This window comes from Trachypithecus francoisi, unplaced genomic scaffold (genome assembly GCF_009764315.1).
Source record: "Trachypithecus francoisi isolate TF-2019V2 unplaced genomic scaffold, Tfra_2.0 Lachesis_group19, whole genome shotgun sequence".
Classification (NCBI taxonomy): domain Eukaryota; kingdom Metazoa; phylum Chordata; class Mammalia; order Primates; family Cercopithecidae; genus Trachypithecus; species Trachypithecus francoisi.
The window spans coordinates 10,161,077-10,175,022 of record NW_022681464.1 but is presented as its reverse complement, the minus strand read 5'-3'; the positions used below and the strand labels follow the sequence as shown (position 1 = coordinate 10,175,022).

Here is a 13,946-nt window from a genome sequence, read left to right as displayed (position 1 = left end):
TTTTATCTCTTTAGAGGGCAATTTAGAAATACCTTGTAAAAGTAAGGATATACATACCCTTTGACAACTAGTTTTATGTCTAAATATAATCGCTAGAAAAATTCTTACTCCTGTGTGTAATAGGACAGGTAAGAGGATGTTTATTATTGCATTATTTACAATATTGAAAATTGGAAAACAGTTTAAATGTTCATCCATAGAGCGATGGGAAAACACTGTACAGGCACAGCAGTGAGTTCCCGTAAGCTAGACGCAGGCACCAAGAAGGATGATCTTGAAAAAATCCAAGGTCTGTGTAAAAAATCAAACCACATTAATATACCATTTACACACATATTTAAAACATAAAACAATGTTATCAATCAAATATGGATTCAGACATATGCATAATAAAAGCATAAAAACAGAATGCATGCAAGTTCAAGAGAATGCTTTTTTGGAAGAAGGAGTAGAATAGGCTCACAGAGAGGATAAAAAGGATGCGATTGTACCTATAGTGTTTTATTTCTTTAATTACAAATAAAAATAAAAATAATCAGAGAAATATTAGCATAATAATATTCTGGGCAGTGGATATTGAGAGATTAATATGGCAAACAATTCAGAAAAGGAGAAAAGGAGAAAAGGAAAAGAAAAAGCTCCTCACCAGCAGCCTCACTTTCCTCTGGTGGAAATGAGAAGGCAGTGGGGAGCAGGAGGCTGCAGGAGAGCAGAGCTGACAGCTTTGAAAATTACTTGGCTGTGGATGTCTGCTCATGCACACACCCACACCAAGATAGTTCCACACATGATAGTAGTGGGATCATTTGTGGAAAGAGCACTGCTGAGCAAGGTCACCACAGACTACTGGGGGCCCAGCCAGTACCAGCTCTGCCGGGGCATTCCAGGAGTAGGAATGGGGTTTAGAATAACAAATGGCTTAAATATGGTAGGAACACGTTTCTCTCAACTTAAAGGAAGTCCAGAGGTAGGCGGTAAGGGGCTAGGATGGTGGCTATGCCACATCCCCAGGACTCAAGCTCCTTCCACCTTTCTGTTCTGCCATTCCTAGTCACATGGGTTCCATCTCCAAAGTGACCTTAAGATCTGAGGTGACCACTGCAACTCCAAGCCATCCTGGTGAGACACAAGAAGTGACGGTGAGGAGGGCAAAATGGTCCCTACTGGCTGACTATACCCCTCTAAAACTTCTTTCCTGGAGTCCCTTAACTTGCATGGACATTTTTGGATGATCCCTAATGCCAAAGGAGGCTAGGAAATTGTATTACTTTGTTTTCACACTGCTATAAAGACATACTTGAGACTGCGTAATTTATAAACAAAGGAGGTTTAATTGACTCACAGTTCCGCATGGCTGGTGAGGCCTCACGAAACTTACAATCATGGTGGAAGGGGAAGCAGGTATGTTGTACATGGCAGCAAGTGAGAGAGAGCATGTGTCAGTGCAGGGAAAACTACCATTTATAAAACCATCAGATCTCATGAGAATTCACTATCGCAAAAACAGCATGGGAGAAACTGCCCCCGTAATCCAATCACTTCCCTCACTCCACATGTAGGGATTACAATTCAAGATTAGATTTGGGTGGGGACACAGAGCCAAGCCATATCAGAAATGTTTTCTTTAATTCAATCAGCAATGTACCTAGCTAAAAAGTTAGCTATTGCTAAGGAAAAAGGGAGAATGGCTAGTTGGTTCGCAGCTAATAATGGCTACCAGGGTTGGTGACTAATTGTGTGCCCACGTACAAGGGCTTTCTTCCTCTAAACATTGCTTTCCTGTCCATGCAAAAAAGAGGATAGGTGAGGTGCTGCTTTCCTCAATAGAGCCAATCATCTTTTCTCACCTTGTTCATTGCTTCAAACTTTAATCAAACTTCAATTTGCGACAATTATCTTGAAGCCTTTGTCTACTCATTCTCTCTCCCTGACTGCAGGGATTTGGGTCTTTGAAACTTTTTCTCCCTGCATAGTTTTGGTTCTTTATCTGTGTTGCACACTCACCTCTCTTTGGGAATTACAACTTCTCTTCCAGGTTTACCAACTGCTAGAAACACCCAGATTTTAACTTTCCAACTCACTTCTTCCAAGAAGCTCCCCCAGTATGATGCCACCTCCTCTGAGACCACTTCATCCCACTGTCCATTGTCAAGAGCATTTTTTTCACTCAGAGAATCAAAACTGTCGTTGAAGACAGACTTTATACCATCTGGCCTAGTGATTTGCAACTTGTTTTTTAGAGCCCTTTCTGCAAGTAAAACCATATATGAAACCCCAAGATGATGGATAAAATGAACAAAATGTAGAATGGGATGGGGCAGAGGAGCCCCAAGTCATTTCAGAACATAGTTAGAAAAGATAGTATCTTGCCCTCATTTTATGAATAAAGACATTGCTTCCCAAAGATAGAATTCAATTGTTCATGTTTTTTTTTTTTTTTTTTTTTTTTTAGGCGGAGTCTCGCTCTGTCGCCCAGACTGGAGTGCAGTGGCCGGATCTCAGCTCACTGCAAGCTCCGTCTCCCAGGTTTACGCCATTCTCCTGCCTCAGCCTCCCGAGTAGCTGGGACTGCAGGCGCCCGCCACCTCGCCCGGCTAGTTTTTTTGTATTTTTAGTAGAGACGGGGTTTCACCTGTTAGCCAGGATGGTCTCGATCTCCTGACCTCGTGATCCGCCTGTCTCGGCCTCCCAAAGTGCTGGGATTACAGGCTTGAGCCACCACGCCCGGCCAATTGTTCATGTTTTATAGCTCATAATAGCAACACCAATAATAACAACAGCATTAGCTAACACTTACCCTCTGTGTGAAATACTGGTGTGAGTGTTTTATGTATATTAATTAAACTTTGTGATAACCCAAAGTTGCATAGGTAGTCAATGAAAGACCCAGGATTTGAATGAGGCATTCTGACTCGAGAGACTGTGCCAGAAACCACTATTCTATAAGCATTTAAGCCACATGGCCTGAATAATTCTAGTCCTCTAACTCCTAGGCCAAAATTACCTTCTTTGATTTGCTTTATGCTAGTTTTTTAGTTATGGATTCTGAACATTTTTTTTAAATGTTTTTCTGTGACTTATATTTATTTTTTCGCTGCATACATTAGGCATTTAGTGAAGACTTATGATAAAATATTTGAGTTCAGTGGGCAAGGAACAACTGCTTTTCACTTGAAACTTTCATGAGATTTGACCTGGCTCATGAAGGCCACTGCATAAGGACTAAATAGAAACATCAAGCCACATCCTTAATCACCTAAATGGAAGACTACATTCCTGCCAAATCAGGTCTGCAAAGAGGAAAGGCAAGCATCTTGGGCAACGTTCTGTGCATGGTCATCTTTTAAGTCAAGTCCTGGCAGGGTAGAAAGTAGTTGTACCTTGTTAGTGTCCTGTACTTCTTTCTCCAGAGTAGTGGTATAGGAAGGGTGATCCAGGGACCAGGAAGGCAAGAATTGGGTGACTGTTTACAAAGCCCAATTTTTCCATGTCCACCTTTCTATCTGGACAGTTGAACTCTACAGGAGAAATCACAAATTCCCCAAATTAGTGCCTACTGTACATTCATGGTCCCTTCCACAACTCAGGTTATTCTTCATCATGTCCATAGTCACTCATCATCAACTCTGACAAGAAACAAGAAGTGCTGCTGCTGCTTCTCTGTTATCAGCAACACCATCCACCCTTGTGATCAAACCAAAACTTGATAGTCATCTTTTATTTTTTTCTCACTCTGTCACCCAGGCTGGAGTGCAGTGTTGCAATCTCGACTCATGGCAACCTCCACCTCCTGGGTTCAAGTGATTCTACTGCCTCAGCCTCCCAAGTAGCTGGGACCACAGGCATATGCCACCATGCCCAGCAAATTTTTTTTTTTTTTTTTTGAGACGGAGTCTCGCTCTGTCACCCAGGCTGGAGTGCAGTGGCCGGATCTCAGCTCACTGCAAGCTCTGCCTGCAAATTTTTTTTTTTTTTTAGTAGAGACAGGGTCTCACCATGTTGGGCAGGCTGATCTCAAACTCCTGACCTCAGGTTCAGGGTCTCACCATGTTGGGCAGGCTGATCTCAAACTCCTGACCTCAGGTTGATCCGCCTGCCTTGGCCTCTCAAAGTGCTGGGATTACAGGCGTGAGCCACTGCACCCAGCCTGGTAGTCATCTTTGACTCCTCTTTCTCCCTCCACACCATCATTGAGACAGTCACTATGCCCTGCTGTTCCTATCTCCTTCACCTCTCTTCAGTCTGTCCACTCCCCTCTGTTAGTCTACACTTTGTTTCAAGCCACCACCTTCTAGCCCATTCTTGGTATAAGGAAGCCTTATACACACACCCTTTCTTAATGGATCTCCATAATATAAGTTTTGGGATAGAGTCAAAACTCATAAAGCCGGGCGCGGTGGCTCAAGCCTGTAATCCCAGCACTTTGGGAGGCCGAGACGGGCGGATCACAAGGTCAGGAGATCGAGACCATCCTGGCTAACAAGGTGAAATCCCATCTCTACTAAAAAATACAAAAGAAAAACTAGCCGGGCGAGGTGGCAGGCGCCTGCAGTCCCAGCTACTCGGGAGGCTGAGGCAGGAGAATGGCGTAAACCCAGGAGGTGGAACTTGCAGTGAGCTGAGATCTGGCCACTGCACTCCAGCCCGGGAGACAGAGCGAGACTCCGTCTCAAAAAAAAAAAAAACTCATTAAATAGAAAACCAGGTTGTTCAGTGTCTGGCCACTGCTTTCCTCCCAGCTTCATATTTCCTCACTGAGATCCCCTAAATTGTGGATCTCTGCATATGCTGCATCCTGTCTGATTCTCTCTCTCTTGTCCCTACCTCTCAGTCAATATTTGGCAAATGCATGAGTGAATTTGGATGCAGGAGGAGAAGAAAGAAAGGACAGACAGTGGAAGGAGGGATAAAAGTAATAATAACAACAACAAAAAAAAACCTGGGCATGTGGATGGAGGAAGAAAGTTTGTCCAAAGCAGAAAAATAGGAAATAAAAACAAAACAAAAACAAGCAAACAAACAAAACACAATGGCTGGGGCCTCAAAGCCTTGTTTATAAGATCCTGGTGGCATATTTCTATTTTAAATTAAACTCTAGGACATAAATTTCACTTGACTGGTCCCCAGTCAGCACTATAGACCTCAAAATGCCACCCAGCCACCTGGTGATCCTACAAAGCAAGGTGAGGGGTTGAGCCTTGAGGACAGATCAGAGGAGTGGTGATTAAATCCAAGACTGAGTCTTGCTTCAACCTTGGGATTATATCAATGTGCATTTCTACTGAGACAGGGTCCTCTTGCCTTCTTACTGAAGTGAGTCATTGCCTGTGTTAGCCCCCTTCTTCCCTAGTCCTCTCCATGACACCCTGGGAAAAGTATACTTACTGATAACTTGGCTCCATTTTTTGAGGGATTTAGGTCACTTAATATGTAATGGCACTTAAGAGAAGCCAGTTAAATTTGGGGCTGAACTGGTTAAATAATTAGTATCTGCAATGTAGCAGCCCAGAGCACAGAGAAAAGACTGGAAAGAACACGGAATGCCTATGCCATGAGACAAAGTGCTGCTATCCCAGTACCTTGACACGTCCCAGCTCCCAGGTCTGACCTGCTTGCTGAAATTTTGAAGACCACCCAAAGGCACTTTAGCAATTCGTGTGAAGAAAGGCCTCAAGAAGCTCCGTGTGGCAACACCAGTTTGCTGGGGGCAATTCTTCATGCCTATTAATGTGATAATCTGTTTACAAACCAGACAGTTTAAGTGAGAAAGAAGAATGAGAAGAGATGATTCCCATTACCAACGGCAACTTGATCCCTAATAGTAGTGGCAAATGTGAACAATTCTTAACACACTTAATTTCATTCAGTGCTCACAACCCTCCTATGAAAGAAGTATTATCCTTATACAAAAGGGTCTGAAATTCAGAGAAGTAACATTTCCAAGTGTGATGGTTAACATTAGGTGTCAACTTGATTGGATTGAAGGATAGCTGGTAAAGTATTGTTCCTGGGTGTGTCTGTGAGGATGTTGCCAGAGGAGATTGACATCTGAGTCAGTGGACTGGGAGAGGAAGACCCACTGTCAGTGTGGGTGGGCACCATCCAATTGGCTGCCAGAGTAGCTAGAACAAAGCAAGCAGAAGAAGGTAGGATAACCTTGGCTGGGTGCAGTGGCTCACTCCTGTAATCCCAACACTTTGGGAGGCTGAGGCAGGCGAATCACTTGAGGTCAGGAGTTCGAGGCCAGCCTGGCAAACATGGTGAAACCCTATCTCTAGCAAAAATACAAAAATTAGCCAGGCATGGTGGCAGGTGCCTGTAAACCCAGCTACTCCAGAGGCTGAGGCAGGAGAATTGCTTGAACCCAGGAGGTAGAGGTTGCAGTGAGCGGAGATTGCGCCACTGCACTACAGCCTGAGCGACAAGAGCAAGACTCCGTCTCAAAAAAAAAAAAAACAAAGGAAGGTGGGATAACTGCTTGATGGGTCTTCTGGCTGCCTTCTTTCTCCCATGCTGGAGACTTCTTCCTACTCCTTCTGCCCTTGGACATTAGACTCCAGGTTCTTTGGCTTATGGACTCTGGAACTGGCACTAGTGGCTTGCCAGAGGCTCTCAAGCCTTTGGTCACAGACTGAAGTCTGCACTGTCAGGTTCCCTGGATTAAGGCTTTCTGACTCAGACTGAGCCACTACCAGCTTCTCTCTTCCCTAGCTTGCAGACAGCCTATTGTGTGACTTTGCCTTGTAATAGTGTGAAGCCCATTCTCTCTAATAAACTCCCATATATATGCGAGTTTCTATATGTGTATATATAAATACACACACACTAGCTGATGACTGAGGCAGAAAGTGATTGCTGGACTTCTTAGTTCCCAATTTGGCTCTTTCCTCACTATACTGCTTCATGGACTCTTGCAAGCATGAACCTGATAGCCACAGTCATTCAACAGTTAATTCAACAACTGTGTATTGATCCCCTCCCAGGCACCAGGCACTGTGTTAGGCCAGTGAGGATACAGCAGGTTCAGAATAGAAAACGTTTCTTATCCTGTGTGGGGGTCATATTCTATTGAAGAGACACACATACAATCTTTCAAGCAGAGGGCAATACACCCTATGTCCTATGCAAAATAATAAAACAAGGCAAGGGAAACAGAGAGCAGTGGGGCAAGAGAATAGATTTTGTTTTTCAAAGGTGGCCAGACAAAGCCTCTCTGTTGACACCTGGCTTTGAGCTTTCCAACAAAATCCATTCCAACCTTGATGTGTGCCTTGCTTGTACCCACAGTGCAGCAGGAGGCTGACAATGAGCACATTAGAGACAAAGAAAAACCAGTAGGCATGGTGTTCCCATTGAGAAGGGAGGATTCAAAAGTAAGCCCCGAAACTGCCACAGTCTTGCCATGGGGCAATTTCACAAGTAGAATGGGGTGGCCACTAACTAGCTTGGCAAGCAGAGAGGATTTTTTTCGTGACGAATCTGTCCCCAGCGAAAATGGCCCAATGACTCAGGAGCTTAAGGAAGCTGTCCTTGCTATCTGATTCTGCCTATGAATGCCTTCTGAATACCTTCTATCAGAAATATAACACTTGGATAATTGCAGGAGGAGAGTAAGGGGAAAGCCTTTAGACATTCTTCAAGATTTCATTGAAAATGTTTCGTTCATAGACTTAGGAGTTTACGTTTCTGGGAAAGCCACTAAAAGTAAAATAAGAGGAAGACTCTGATCATGCCTTAGAAACAATATGGAAGTTTATTCCCATCTAAGGACCAGAAAAAAAACTTGAAAAACAGAAAGTGACAAATATAACCTATTTCATAACTATAATGCAATATATCTTTACATTGTGTAGTGTAAGCTTTTAAAAAAGATTTAGCAATCAAATAAATCAACAACAAAGAAAACAATTTCCCAGGTACATACTTCCCGGGAACATATTTCTGTATTTTACTACTGAAATCACCCCCAGAAGAGTTATGTGAGGCTGAGAGCTCAAGAAGAAGCACCTGACAGGGTCAGTGCCTGAAGCTGGGAAATAAGAATGCAGAACAGACAGGGAAGGGCAGCGAGAAGCTGCCGGATGCCCGGAGCCAGGAAGTTTTGTGCCCAGGGTGACAGGAAGCAGCCTGGTTGGCTGGTGTCGCTTGCCGTTTGCTGCAACGCCGTAAGTTCTATGATAGATGAAATTGGCAGGAATCAAGCAAGAAGCTCACACTCCCTCTGTATCTTCACCTCTCCCTCCCATCTCCACTTCTGCTCCAGGAGACTCTCAGATCTGCTCTGAAGTTAACCTCCATCTCGGCTCAGGATTCATCTCCTCCTGTCTTCTAATTAGGCTCCTTCTCCCTCAGCTGGTCTCTCCCTTTCAATTAGAGTCTTCCTCCCATTTTAAGGGAAAGAAAAAAAAGAGAGAGAGAACTTTCCTTGGTCCTGCTTTCCCCTCCAAGCTGGCATTCCATCTCTCCACTTTCCTTAATTGCCAGATTGTAAAGAAAGGTTTCCACACTCACTGTCTCTCCTTCCTCCTCTCCACCTTCTTTAACACCCACAGTCAGCTTTCTGTTCCCACAACTCCACAGAAACTTCTCTAACTGCTGAGAAGTTAGAGAATGTGACAACTTGTTTAAGCCTTCAGCCTCGGCAGTTCTGTCACTGTAACCATTACTTGGACCCAGCCCCTTAAAAGTTTTGCCTCATTTGGCCTGCATGACTCTGTCCCCCTTGTCTTCTCTAAAGCCTTCTCGTCTTCTTCCCAGTCCCAAACACCAACACCACCACCTTAATTTTTCACTGGTGGAGAAGAGATGAGAATCAGCAAACTCACCGGTTGTTTTCGGGTCACACACCCCTTTGAGACTCTGATGGCAATTTTAGAGTCTCCCCAAAATATCATTTTATTGACACATATTCATATACACACATATGTATATACATATGTAAACATCATCTCAAAAGGTCCCTAAATTAAGAAGAGCCTCTGTCACAGAAAATAGCTGTTTTTACAAAATGTGACTATGATATCATGTGGCCGATCCATACTACACTTAAACCACACATTTCTGGTGAGTCCTTGACTTTCAGAGGTGCTATATTAGAATAAAACATTTTATCAGAAGGCTGATCTCAGGATTCTCATGCAGTTTTCACACCCTAAAGGCTGTATGATCTTGGGCAATTCACATCTCTAAAACAAAGTTATCTCCTCTATAAAAATGGGTATTATAATTTCTTCTCTGCCTCCCGAGTTTGTTGTAAAGATTAAATAAGACCAGGAATTTGAAATATTTTGTAAACTTCTAAGTATTACAGAAATGATCACTATCAAAATCATTGATCAATATCCTTGGAGCTGCAGTGTGTTGGGGAAGAGGAGCCAGGAGGTTGTCAACATTGGGTTTTAATCCCATCTTGGGCACCACATTGTGATTTGACTTGGGTCCATGTTCCAGTTTGTAGACCAGAGATGATCACAGGTCTCCTAGCTACCTCGTAGAGCTAGTCTGAGTATCAAATGAAATAATAAATGTGGAGGGACTTTACAACTCAGCAAGACTGGGACGCCTGCCATTTCTCATCCTCTTCTTTGTCCCTCTCCACGTGCATTAATTGAACTCCGTGAGCCAAACAGAGTGAGCCTGCTCTCACAAGAGTCCCACCGTGCCTGATAATGGAGCATTCCTACAAAATAACTCTAGAGTCAAATTAGACTCCAGTGAGTTAATCATGGATAATGTAATTATAAGAAGCAGCAAATAAATTGATAATAATTTGCTACTTATTGTTTTTTCAAAGAGGGCATGGAGAGAAAGAATACAATGTACAAGAAAAATTACCCTTTGTAGAAATAATCACTCCTCCTGGTCACTTGGCCTATATTGGAACCCACCCCAAGGAGTGCTGGTGTCTCTCTGGCATGCTGGGTTGCTATAAAATACTTTCTTGAAATCCTTGACTTGAAATCCTGCCCTTATCCTGATGCATGAGTGTTAGTAACCTCTAGCAGGTTTCCAGTTCCTCAAGAAAGAGCATGGTGGCCAGAACCATTGCACATTCCTTGTTCCTAGTCCCTTCTTTTCTTCACTGCATCCAACCAAGGTTCAGAATATAAAGGTCAGGGGCAGATGCAAACAGACCAGCAAAGTTAAAGTCGACCCATCTCTCCCTTTTCACCAGGTTCTATCTGGTTTTGGGAAGAGATGGGATTTTTTAGCACTATGAGAAGGAAGGGATCAGCTATTGTCTTGTGAGAACAAGCCTGGTCACTGTCAGATAACATAGCAAAAAGTATTTCTCAAAAGGACCTGCTTTGCAGGGGTGAGGAAAGACAAGTGTCTGGGGCTCCACATACAAGGGCAGGAAAAAAGGAAATGGGAGAGAAGCTAACATTACTGAGCTAAGGACATTACCTATATTATTTCATTCGGTTCACTCAACAGTGACCTCTAGTATGTGTGTATTGTCCCGTTTTACCAGCAAAGAACCTGAGGGTCAAAAAGGCTACAACTTGCCCAAGATCACACACAGAATAATGAACACAGAAGACTTCAAATGCCAGACTGTTTTCACTCTGGCAAACTGGCTCACCAAAGATGAGCCAGGAAAAGAGAGTGACTCTCTACTTGTGTCCTGTCCATTAACACTCCCCTTTAAGGGACCTGTGATTATGATGAGGGCCACAAACTATGAGTGAGTCAGAGCCAATCTGAGACTTGAATCATCCACTTGCCATCTTTGTGAACTGAGTCCTTAAAACATAGCAATAAATTGAACATAATAGTATCTCTCTGGAAAATGTGTAAGTTGCTATGTAGTTCCAATGCAATGTTTTTGTAATTGCTTCATCTCCCACCTACATAAGGCTGCATTGTCAGGTAGAGAAGTGTCGTTGTCTCTATTGAATGGGGTGCAGGTGGAGGGCATGTCCCTGCAAAGATGCAGAAGAGCAAGGGCCATAGAGGTGCCGGGACACTGGGCAAGGATAAAGTTGGTTTTAGAGTACCCAGAACACAGCCAAGATCTGATAATGAATTACCCAGTCAGAGCAGGACTGGCAGTGACAAGGGATTCCTGAAAGGTTGCTCAACACCTCCCCAGGATCAGAGTGATCCAAGAGTCTTGGGCAGAGTTACCATCATCCCATGGTGGGGCAAGTGACCTCTGCCCTGGGGGAAAAATAATTATGAAGGAGGAAGCCCGCAAGTCTTGGCTAGAGCAAGAACATCATGGGACATGAGCTCCAACTCTGATTTCTTCCTCTTATCCTTGAATGTGATATCCTGGTTTTATGGCTCTTGAGAAAAGCATAAGCTCCTAGAGGTAATGGATTCGACAGTAAATGTTATTGGATATTTCACAGGGCTTAGAGGAGCATAGAACTCAAATAAATGGTCCCTAAAGGCGGGATTCCATGGCATCTGTCTGTGAGTTCCCATAGTTAACTTTTCCCATAGTGACTTTAGTGTGCGGCAGAAGATGCTGGAAGACTTGTGAAACAGGCAGATTCCCAAATTCCACCATGAGAGATTCAGATATGGGAAGGTTAGGGGGGGGGTTGTTTAACAAACTCGCTACTTGTTTCCAAATGCAGTTGATCCTTGGGGCAAAATCTTTGAGAAACTCTCTGATAGTCTATTGTTTCACATATCATCTTGTACTAAAGTTAGTTGTTTAGAGATTAAGCTGCCTCCGTGAAAACATAAGCTCCTCCAGGTCAGGGTCTATGCATCTCATCCTGGTACCCCAGAGCCTAGCAGAGCACCTGGCATGCTGTAGGTGTTTGGTTGGACTCAGCAGAACTGGAAGATCATAAAATACATCTCATTTCCATAGGAACAGTTCCATGTCTAGGATTTGTGTTACGGACAAGGGTCACTGTATCCTCATATATCATAAATATGGGTAACAATATTGCACCATGAGATGCTAGAGTGATCAAGCTGAAAAGTACCCTAATTCATTATTTAACATTCATAAAGCAAAAGAACAGCTCTGGACCTCTGCAGTCACTGGGAATGGTAAGATTATGCTCCAAGAAACATTCTGTGAGAGCGCATCTAGTCAATGTAACAAAGTTTACCTTACAGTCACTTTGTAGATAGGAGAACTGAAACATAAAGAAGTTAACTGACACATTCAATGTTGCATCATGAATCAACATTAGACCCAGAATTCAGACCCAGGATCCTGGATTTTCTAGGTGGTGCTTCTTCCAAACCACAAGATTCTTATAAGGACCTGTGTGTCCTATGTGTCCTATTTCTGGGATTTTTTTTTAAAGAATGATCAATAAAATCTTTCCTTTTGTAATGCTTCTTCTGCTTGCTACAGGGAAATTTATCACAAGAAGAAGGCATCATTTTAAAGTTCCATGGGCAGCTCTTTCCAGAGATGTGGTCCATGGAAAGTCTTTCCCAGAGCCCGTTGGAATTCTAAAAAGGAAATAAAGTGAGAGTTAATTAAATGTGTAATTAATGTTGATTGTGGCAAACATGGTTCTTTTAGGTCAGACTGATGATGCAGGGGAGTGATAGTGTTTGTGAGTGTTGTACGTTTTTAGGATTTTAGGGCCCTTGTCTAAGCCCTGGGATTTTTACTTAGAGGCAGGCTTTGTGAGATTAGGGAACAGGCTATGGTGGGCTTCAGGGAACAAGCTCTACAAGGGGTCTCTCCATGTTATGTACATTAACCAAAATGGGGTCATCCCACGCTCTGCACTTACTGAGCAAGTTTCCCTTCAGCACTGCCACATCCCTCCCCAGCCAAATGCTTAACAAATCACACCAACCTGACCAACTCAATGTCTGATTCTTATTTTTCCTCCTTCCCTTTTCTGTTTGCCATTGTAACCCTCCTGTCTTAATGCTTTTCTGCCTCTTCAGGAATTTTGACTACTCTATTAAGCTTTAATCTCGTCAAAACACATTCCTATTATTCAGTTCTCAGACACAATCTCTACTTTTTCACCTTATGCAAAGCTCCACATACTCTTTCTTGGCAACTGCAGTTAAAATGCTTAATTACAGAGGTGGGCAGACTCTATTGATAGTAGAGAGAGACTGGTGCCCCTCTCTTCTTGCCTACCTTTGCTAATGACTTGAAAATAAATCTCTCCAGTACCTCACCTGCTGATTGGTTGTGGCTTAATCAGCCTAGTAGATTCAGAGTAATTTTCCCCATCAAAGACCGTGTTCTCATGATGCTTCCCACACCACTGGAATTAGGTAAGACAGAGAGAAGTGGACCTATTTTGCAGGTTCTGAAGCTCAGGATCAAGGATTCAGCTGACTTACCCAAAGTTAGTAACAGAGCCCCTTCCAGAACCATCGCTTCCTGTCTCCTGGTCTAAGGGTCATAAGTCCTTATTTCTCTCTGATCTTGCTCTTGCTGTGGCTAAAGTGTACACACAAGGGTGACTAATGTGTCCTCAGTAAGATGGAAGGGAAGGAGGAGGGAATCTTTGTTTTCATCTCCTGGAATGTTCCAATAGTTCCAGCTGTGGCTACAGTTCATGACTGCGGGGATTTTTTGCTTGTTTATTTTCTTTTGAAAGATTCTATCTAGATTCCAGCAAACTTTCCAGCAAACAGTACTTTGAGGCAGCTGGAAAAGGGAAGGCTCTTCCTTCCCTGTCACATGTCCTTAAAATAACACAACAGGGGAGGAAAGCCCACAGGGTCCCCTTAAGGTACCAAAGATAGCATAATGAATTTGCTAATCATAAACGGTTTGCTCCTGAGTTCCAAGTGATATGGTAATGAATTGCCAGCGAGCCATTTGCCAGACCGCAGCCATATGGTAAGGGATGGGACGCTGGTACATAGTAGCCATACTGTGGGTTTTTCTGCATAACTGTTCCCATCCAGAACCTTCCCATCTCTATGGCTGCTAATTAACATCCTGTTTAAGCTTCTGTTGTCAAAACAAGTCATTTGTTTGCCTTATGCAG

The 13,946-nt window shown here is 43.3% G+C and overlaps 1 long non-coding RNA gene across 1 annotated transcript; it reads right to left on the bottom strand.

The window, feature by feature from the left end:
• Window positions 1–567: 567 nt before the first annotated feature.
• On the bottom strand, window positions 568–13,405 carry LOC117063953. The gene is made up of 3 exons (XR_004429178.1): window positions 13,291–13,405; window positions 3,381–3,518; window positions 568–1,116 (listed from the first exon to the last, which is right to left on the bottom strand). It is a non-coding gene; the product is annotated as an uncharacterized LOC117063953 (long non-coding RNA).
• Between the last annotated feature and the right edge of the window lie 541 nt (window positions 13,406–13,946).